This window comes from Mirounga leonina, unplaced genomic scaffold (genome assembly GCF_011800145.1).
Source record: "Mirounga leonina isolate KUSES-001 unplaced genomic scaffold, KU_Mleo_1.0 Mir_170, whole genome shotgun sequence".
Classification (NCBI taxonomy): Eukaryota; Metazoa; Chordata; class Mammalia; order Carnivora; family Phocidae; genus Mirounga; species Mirounga leonina.
This window is the reverse complement of record NW_023270433.1, coordinates 8,529,090-8,534,744: the sequence shown is the minus strand read 5'-3', so window position 1 is coordinate 8,534,744 and position 5,655 is coordinate 8,529,090. Positions and strand designations below refer to the sequence as shown.

The following is a 5,655-nucleotide window of genomic DNA, read 5'->3' as shown; positions in this document are numbered from 1 at the left end:
CACCTGGACCTCATGGGTCAGAAAGCATATGAGGTCCAGGGCAGTGGAATGACCTGCCGACAGGGGATAGTCTTTGGCCTGCCTTGCAGTGCTCTCATTCTCTGAGCCTGAGGCCCAAGCCTCATCCCCCTCCCCCACCCCCCCAACTCATGTGAGGAAGTGGCATCTGGCCTAAGGCCTTAAAGCTCACCATAAAAAGAAGGGGGGGGGGCAGGAGGACACTTCCTTTAGCAGGCTATCAAGGTTTATCTGCAAAGTCCTGGAAACCTAACCCTGAACGCTCCCCACAGAGCCCAGATTTTTACAAAACAGTGTCCTGGAGGGGGTATGGCCTCACCCCTCCTGCTGGGAGGGGTGAAGAATGGAAGGCAGGTTTCCAAGCCCAGGACAGTGCTCTCCTGGCAGGCGATCCATGCCCCTGCCTTCTTCCCCGCTCTGTATTGCCCTGGTTGCTGTTGAGCAGGGCCTCACCCAAACCCGGAAGGGCCCTCGATCATCCCCTCAATGTCCTCCCGCCCCTGCCTCGCAGGCTCAAACCGCTCACCTCTCCCAGACCCGCTGCAACAGCGCCACCTTCAGGCCACCCTGGAGAAATGTATTTTCCGAACCCCACAGGGATCCTGGATTATAATCCTTTAGGCAGGGAGACAGGATAGCAGGGGCTGGGTTTATGTTGCAAACTGATGGTGCTCGGCACCACTCTGAGCCCTAATGGTAAAATGGGCATGGCAATAGCTCAAGGAGTGGCTCTGAGGATAAAGTGAGGTAGTCACATATCACACCTAGAACGCACCTGACCCCCAGCCAGAGCCCAGTGACTAATTCTCAGGTTGGATGACATGCTTATTGGCTTGGTTTTGAAAATCACCAAACGACCGACAATTTCAGGGTCTTATAAAAATCTTATAGAAGTCCTTGGCCCCCTTTTCTGCCATTCCTTGCTTTTTTGCTTTGGATCTCAGAGGCACAGAATTCGATTGCTCATGTAGTCAGTTCAGCTCAGTCATTATTGGCCACACATGGGTCTTCTTGTGTACTTATTTGCTTTGTTTTTGTCTTTTTCATCTCCCTTTTCAAATGCCTCCCCTCCCTTCCCCATCTCCCCACAGCCAGACATTCTTATGTTGTCAACGTGTGAGTGTGTGTAGCATGAAAATATATATTGCAACATATATAAGTAGTATTTGCCAGACGTCTTTTTGGCATTACATTTTTACGATCTGCCCGTGTTAATACACGTCATTCTAATTCATTCCATTGAACCGCGGCATGATGTTCATCATTTGCATATGCCACCTGTGATTTATCTATCCCTTTATGAGTAGGCATTTCAGTTGCTTCCATCCCTTGACTATTACCAGCAGATGCTTCGAGGAACGTCCTTGGGCAAGTCTCTTTGTCTACCTGTGTGAGAGATGTTCTGGAGTGTTTGCTCAGAAGTGGAATTGCTGGAGTGTGGGGTATATGCTCTCCACAATGGCCCCACCAGTTCATACTCCTCCTAGGACAAGGGTTCTTGCATCCCCACGTCTTCACCAGCACGTGCCCATCTGATGGTTATAAAGTAGAGCTTACTGCCACCTCCCTCCCCTTTCCCACCCTGCCTGTTCCACCTGGGTGTGCTGCAGAAGGAATTGAGGAGGCCTCCTATATGCCACCAACTCCGTTACCTTTTAAGGCAAGTGGCTCCAGCTACTGAATGTGCCCCCACCCCGTCACTGGCTGTCATCCATGCACAAGGCACCAACTTGGTCACAGCCAGCTGAATAGGGGATGTTGCATGAGCCCAAAGACATAGCAAGATGAGTGGCCAGGCCCAAGATGGCCCTAGAAACTCCATCCATATTGAGAGTGCCAAATTAACCCATCAAATGCAGCGTGCATGCCCACCACCTCTCTCTAGAAAGTAGAAATGTGGGCCAAACAACAGTGGCATGCGAGGTTTCATTTGGACTTCTGTCCTGAGTCCCCATTAGCAATTTTCTTGGTTGTCTCTGAGACATGAGGGGCCATAGAGGTGTAGGACAAACTAGGGTCTGGGACTGGCTGGCAGTGTCCCCTTCAAGCTCACATTTCTCCAAATTTCTGAAGTGCTTTTACATATAAGCTTTGAGAGTCATGGCCTCAGGAGTCAGAATGTCCTGGGTTCAAGTCCCAACTTAGCCACTTCACAGGGCCATTGTGGGTGACAAAGGCATGGTCCATGTAAGGTGCTTAGCAGGGTCCCAGCCACACGAGAAGCCTCAAAAATGACCATCTATTATTAGTAATGATTCATAAATAGGAAATACACCCTCCACTTTAAGAATAATACAAAAGACTCCCGGAGAGGCTGAGCCACTTGCAGGAAAGCAGAATTCAAACTCAGGTCTGTCTGTCTCTACTTGTTAACATCCTCTCAGCTGCCTGAATTCACTGACTCTGGTTCTCTGCCAGGACCTTGGGCTGGGTCCAGCACTAGATGCCTTCGGGAGTCCTCCTCAGGGTGGGGAACGCCCCTCCCCCCCCCCAGGGCCATCTTGGCACATGTCCCTCAGGGAGTGGGAGGCCCAGGGCAGGCCTGGGCCCAGGCTGAGCTATAGGAGGCTCCCAGGTGTGGGGGAAGGAGGCAGCCTGGCTGTTCTCCAAACACATTCGGAGCCAACCCAAGGGAAACCCCAATTCTGTCAGTGCCTGTATGCCTGGGGCACAAGCATTGGAGACATTAAATATTAAACATGTCGGCTGGCTTCCAAGCTTGGTAATTAAAACTCTTATTTCATATTTTACACAGGATGGACGGGGAGGTCATGGGGCTGCTCTAAGAGGTTTCATAGCTCCCTTGTTCACAGATGAAGTGGCTCTTCTGAGGAAAACCTCCTGCTCACTCGGGACCCATGCTGCCCTATTTATAAAGTGATTTCCTGAGAGGGTGGGAGTGGAGGTGGGGAGGTCTCCAGGGCACAGGAACCGTTTGGGGCTCTCAGCAGGGTCTTTCTACTTCTCCAAAATGGGCCTGTGTGCCCAGGAGCCTGCAGAGGGCTCAGCCTCAGACCCCTCACCCCTGCTGCAAAGGCAGCCTGAGCGCTGGAGAGGACTCTGGAAATGGGGAGAAAGAGGAGCTCCGAGGGGGGGACTGGAGGGAGGGCCGGAGGGAGGGGAGCCTTCCCTTAGCTTCTAGCGCCATCTGCTGACCACAAGCTGAACTGCAGCTCTCCCAGAGGCCAGCGGGAGAGTGCTTTGCACAAGGGGAGGGAGAAGAGGGATCAAGGAAAATCAGACCCGGTGCTTCAGGGAACAGTTTTAAAACAAAATTTAGATTTGTGAATTGTCCATGCCATCATTCTCTGGAGTCAAGGAATAAACAAGACTCAGACTTGGACCTCTGGGGACCCAATCCAAGCATGATAACGGGATGCATGTGGTAATTGTGGCAGCTGGTCCTTTGTGTGTTCACTGCGCTGAGCACTAGCCTACATGATTTACACTGGTTATCTCACTGCTGCATGCCCATTTTACAGATTCAAATCCTCAGGCTGAGAGAGGTCACCAAAGCAAGATTACCTCCCTTGCCCTCACCCCCAGAGTCATTCTTTCAAATGCAAGGCCCCTCCTTTCCACCTCCAAACATATCAAAAGCCCTCTTCCTTGTCCCATAGTCATTGTTACCCCTCAGCTTTCCCTGGACCACTGCAAAAACTTCCTACCAGGATCTTCCCACTAGCATTTTGGTGCCTCTCACCTTGCCTTCTACAATCTGTTCTTCACAAATAGCCAATATGATCTTAGGACACAAATTGGATCGCATATGTCCCTGGCTCAGAAACTTTGATGGCTCAGGCTGCCTGGGTTGCTCAGTTGGTTAAGCATCCGACTCTTGATTTCAGGTCAGATCATGATCTCAGGGTCTTCAGATTGAGCCCCACATCGGGCTCCACACTCAGCGTGGAGTCTGCTTGAGTCTTTCTCTCCCTCTCCCCCAGGCCTATCACCCCCCGCCCCCCCACCAACTTGCACTCTCTAAAAAAAATAATAAATAAATAAATAAATAAATAAATAAATAAAATCTTTAAAAAATGCCACCAGAGCCTGGAGGATCTAGAATCAGGAACAACAGATCCACTGGGAAATGAGTGGCTCCTCCTCTTCTTTCTACACCCCTCCTCTGTCTAAAGCCTTTCAGTGACTGCCGTACACATAGACATATAGTTCAATGGAATAGAATTGAGAGTCCAGACATAAACTTACATATTTATGGTCAAATAATTTCAAATGATGGTGCGAGGACAATTCAACGGGGGAAAGTTTAGTCTTTTCAACAAATGGTGTTGGGACAACTGGATATTCCACATGCAAAAGCATAAATGTATACCCCAACCTCACACCATACACAAAAATTAACTGAAAATTGATCTAAGACCTCAAAAGAGCAAAACTTTTAGAAGAAAATGTAGGTATAAATCTTCATGACCTTGGATTAGACAATGGTTCCTTAGATATCACACCAAAGCACAAGCAACCAAAAGAAAAACATAAATTAGACTTCATCAAAATTAAAGCTTCTGTGCTCCGAAGGACACCATCGAGAAAGTGGAAATATTTGTAAACCACATAAATGATAAGGATATAGTATCAGAATATTAGAATTTTTACAAATCAACAAAAAATGCAAATAAATCTATTTTAAAATGGCCAAAGGATCTGAATAGACATTTCTCCTGAGAAGTATACAAAGGCACAATAAGCCCATGAAAAGATGCTCAACATCATTAGTCACTAGGGAAATGTAAATCAAAACCACAGATTATACCCACTAGGCTGGCTACAATAAAAAAGACAAAAACAAATGTTGGCAAGGATGTGGAGGGATTGGAACTCTTCTGTTTTGCTGGTGGGGAAGTGAAATGGTGCAGCCACTGCAGAAACGTTTGGCAATTCCTCAAAAAATTAAACGCAGAGTTACTGTATGACCCAGCAATTTCACTTCTAGGTGTATAGCCAAGAGATTTGAAAACATATGGTGTCCACACAAAACTTGTATGTGCCAGTGTTCATGGCAGCATTATTTATAACAGCCAAGAAGTAGCCAAGCATCCATTAACAGATGAATGGATCAACAAAATGTGGTATGTCCATGCAATGAGATATTATTCAGCGATTTTAAAAAAATACTAATAGTGCTTGCTTCAGCGGCACATATACTAAAATTGGAACAATACAGAGAAGATCAGCATGGTCCTTGCACATGGATGACATGCAAATCCATGAAGATTAAAATAAAAAAAAGTACCAGTATATATGACAACTTGGATGAAACTTGAAAGCGTTATGCTAAGTGAAAGAAATCTGACACAAAAGGCCACGTAGTGTATGAGTCCATTTATATGAAATGTCTAGAACAGGCACGTTCAAAGAGACAGAAAGTAGATTAATAGTTTCCAGAGGCTCAAAGAAGGAAAGGATGGGGAGTGATTGCTAATGATATGGGGTTTCTTTTTGGGGTGATGAAAATATTCTGGAATGAAATAGTGGTGATAGTTGCACAATTTTATGAATGTGCTGAAAACAACCGAATTGTACACTTTAAAAGTGTACTTTAAAAAAAAAAAGGATGATGCTTATAGTATGCAAATTATATCTCAATTAAAAAAAAACTCCAATGGCCCCCATGACTTT

General features: G+C 46.7%; 1 non-coding gene across 1 annotated transcript; it reads left to right on the top strand.

Moving 5' to 3' along the window:
- Positions 1-5,156: 5,156 nt before the first annotated feature.
- LOC118018278 lies at positions 5,157-5,263 on the top strand. Its single transcript, XR_004681356.1, has one exon. It is a non-coding gene; the product is annotated as a U6 spliceosomal RNA (small nuclear RNA).
- The last annotated feature ends 392 nt before the right edge of the window (positions 5,264-5,655 follow it).